This window comes from Notamacropus eugenii, chromosome X (assembly GCF_028372415.1).
Source record: "Notamacropus eugenii isolate mMacEug1 chromosome X, mMacEug1.pri_v2, whole genome shotgun sequence".
NCBI lineage: Eukaryota > Metazoa > Chordata > Mammalia > Diprotodontia > Macropodidae > Notamacropus > Notamacropus eugenii.
The window spans coordinates 33,107,584-33,111,139 of record NC_092879.1 but is presented as its reverse complement, the minus strand read 5'-3'; the positions used below and the strand labels follow the sequence as shown (position 1 = coordinate 33,111,139).

The 3,556-nt window shown below is 46.7% G+C and overlaps 1 pseudogene; it reads left to right on the top strand.

Moving 5' to 3' along the window:
• The first annotated feature begins 556 nt into the window (after window positions 1–556).
• On the top strand, window positions 557–2,437 carry LOC140515893 (putative RNA-binding protein Luc7-like 2 pseudogene; annotated as a pseudogene).
• The last annotated feature ends 1,119 nt before the right edge of the window (window positions 2,438–3,556 follow it).

Here is a 3,556-nt window from a genome sequence, read left to right as displayed (position 1 = left end):
ACCTTTAAGAATACTGTACTAGGTTGGCGGGGGCGGGCGAAGGTACTGTGCTTGAACTCCGATTGGTGGAGTCCCCGCGGGAAATGAGTAAGCGCTAGGAGCGTGCGCGCTCATGTAGGCGGCGACGGTAGCGGCGAGCGGCGGCGTCAGCTCTTGGAAAGGGGGGTAAGGTTGACTGCTTGGGTAGGGTGGCGGTGGCGGTGGCGGTGGCGGCGGCGGCGGCGGCGGCGGCGGCGGCAGCGGCTGCGGTGTCGGCGGCGCCTTCTTGCTGGACCCGTGCCCTTTCGGTTGCGGGAGTCGGGCGGAGTGGGACCGAACGCGAGTCGGGAGCGGAGGCCGCTGCTTTCTCCCGGATATCGAAGGAAGGACGAGCCGCCGCCCGGACTCTTTTCCTCTAGCCCAGCCCCCCGCCCCTTCACTGCTCCTGGAGGAAGCGGCCGCGGCGGCATCATCTGAGGCCGTGCTACCCACAGCTCCTTATCCCCGAAAGGTCTGGCTGCGCTCCAGTTCTTTTTGCACCCCACCGGATCGTTCGATCGCTCTCTACGCCGCCACCATGTCCGCGCACGCCCAGATGCGTGCTATGCTGGACCAGCTGATGGGCACCTCCCGGGACGGAGACACCACCCGGCAGCGAATCAAATTTAGCGATGACAGAGTATGCAAGAGTCACCTTCTCAACTGCTGCCCTCATGATGTTCTTTCTGGAACTAGGATGGATCTTGGAGAATGTCTGAAGGTCCATGACCTGGCTTTAAGAGCAGATTATGAAATCGCATCCAAAGAACAAGACTTTTTCTTTGAGCTTGATGCAATGGATCATCTGCAGTCATTCATTGCGGACTGTGACCGGAGAACCGAAGTGGCCAAGAAAAGACTAGCAGAAACTCAGGAGGAGATTAGTGCTGAAGTAGCTGCCAAAGCTGAACGTGTCCACGAACTTAATGAGGAAATTGGTAAATTACTAGCCAAAGTAGAACAGCTAGGAGCTGAAGGTAATGTGGAGGAATCCCAGAAAGTAATGGATGAAGTGGAGAAGGCCCGAGCAAAGAAAAGAGAGGCAGAGGAAGTCTACCGGAATTCCATGCCAGCCTCCAGCTTCCAACAACAGAAACTTCGGGTCTGTGAAGTATGTTCTGCTTACTTGGGTCTTCATGACAATGACAGGCGACTCGCTGATCATTTTGGAGGTAAACTACACCTGGGATTTATTGAAATAAGAGAGAAACTTCAAGAGTTAAAGAGAGTTGTAGCTGAGAAGCAAGAGAAAAGAAATCAGGAACGCCTGAAGCGCAGAGAAGAAAGAGAGAGAGAAGAAAGGGAGAAGTTGAGAAGGTCCCAATCACATAGTAAGAATCCCAAAAGATCCAGGTCGCGAGAACATCGTAGACATCAATCTCGCTCCACCTCACAAGAGCGGAAGAGAACTAGATCCAAGTCCCATGAGAAGCGGCATCGTCACAGGTCACGCTCCAGCAGCCGCAGCCACCAGAGAAGCCGTCATAGCTCCAGAGACCGGAGCAGAGAGCAGTCCAAAAGAAGATCCTCAAAAGAAAGGTCTTCTGGAGATAAAGAGAGGTCCTTTCGAGACCAAGACCTAGCATCACGTGACAGAGACAGGAGTTCAAGGTCACCCCGTGACAGAGAGAGAAAAGATAGGAAACGTTTCTATGAGAGCGCTAATGGCCGTTCAGAAGACAGGAGGAGCTCTGAAGAGCCTGAAGCTGGGGAGATTTAACAGGCTGTACATTTCCCCAATCCTTATGCTTCCTAAGGAGTTACATACTCTTGTTTAGTTTACACCTGTTCAAGGCAACCCAGAAATTCCAGACATCCAACTAGATGAACAGTATCCAAAGTTTGGCTGTAACTCAATCTGAACTGAACCTCTTTTCCTGGATAAAGTCTAAAGGTACTTCCATAATTTCTAGTGAAACCTAATACAGTTCTGAAAAGTTACTCTATTGATGAGTGCAGTTTTATGTAGTGAGATGCAGATCTCAGTGTTTAATTTTTCAGTAGAAATTAGAGTGAAAAAAAAAATTGTGTTACTTGCCTTGGGCTTTCTTGAACATTTGCAAAATTCTTCTTTTCTAGTAATAGCAGTAGCTATGGGAGCCTTGTTTTGATTTCTTCCCCTGCCCTTCTGTTCTGCTGTCCTACCTACTATCTTAAATTGCAAAGTGGGGAGGGAAGTGGAGGGGCCATATAACTTGAGTTAGAAAATTCTGTTCCTACCAATTAATTACTAGTTGATTAGTATTCAGAGCATTTAATGCAGGGGTGTGTATTCTGGAGAAAATTGAAATGTTTGTTTCTTTTTCCCTTTTTTTTTAAACAGTATCTATTTAGACTTGCAAGTTGAACACCTGTTACATTACACCTTTTGCATTTTTATTGAAGTTTCGAAATTAAATTTTGTCTTCATTTTTTGTTACATTCAATTGCTATGTTCAGGTTGTTGTGGGGAATTTTTCTTAAACACTTCTTGCCTTTTTTTTTCTTGAGGAGTGTAAAGGCTACATCTTTTAGTGTAAATGCTTCATCTTTTAATTGTAAAAAAAAAAAAAAGATAATAAAATGAAAGCAGTAATCACCACCACTTCACCATTAAACAACCTGCATTGTTTAAAAAAAAAAAAGAATGCTTGGTTGTTTCATCTGATAGGTTTTGAAGTGGTTACTCCAGCCCCACTGCTGGCTATTGTATAATAGTTCAGACTTGAGGACTTCAGGGCCTCATCATGGGGTGTCAACTATATGATTGACAGAGGGAATGCTGTGCAGAAATATTATAAAACTAGGAAGGACAAAATTTGGCTACAAATTGGCTATATGGGGTGAGTACCGATGAGGAGCTGAGGATGGCACCAAGGTAGAGAGCCTATGCAACTGAGGCCAGGGAGTTGCCCTGGCTAGTAAAGGCAAGTTGGCAAGAGGAGACATTTTGTTTTCTTTTTGAGAACAAAAAAAGAGAACGAATGCTCTTTTGGACTTTGGAGAGAAGAAGTCTAGGGCACCTCCATTTGGAGAAATCTAGTCTCTTGGGGATGTGGGAGAAGACAATAGGGCTGGAAAAACAGGTCTGAGAATCATGTGCATCAAGGTGGCATTTGTACCTGTGGGAGTTGACATCTTTCTTAAGGGCAGCCTCTTGAGGATTACAGCAAGAGGACTACAAGGACCTGTGAGTATGCCACTTATACTCTCCATACATGAGCCGACTTTTTCCTGGAATCTGGATATACTGTGTTATAGTTTGGGGGTGGGGGGGGGTGGGGGGGAGGGAGTTGGGTGAGATATTTATCAACTGTTCAAGTCTGCCATCATAATCAATATACTTTTCTAAAAGCTAAACAATTGAGGCTGACTGATTGATATCAATTGATGATCATGGTGGGAGGGAAGAAGCACACTGCTGAGGGCTCTTGAGCTCAGCAGCCTTAGAATGATATCCCTTATCAGCTCAAGGCTAAGCTTAGAGCCATAAGGGAAGGAAACAATCAGCCTCTGTGAACCCAGCTCCTCATTTCAAGTGGGAGTTGGGATAGTAGCC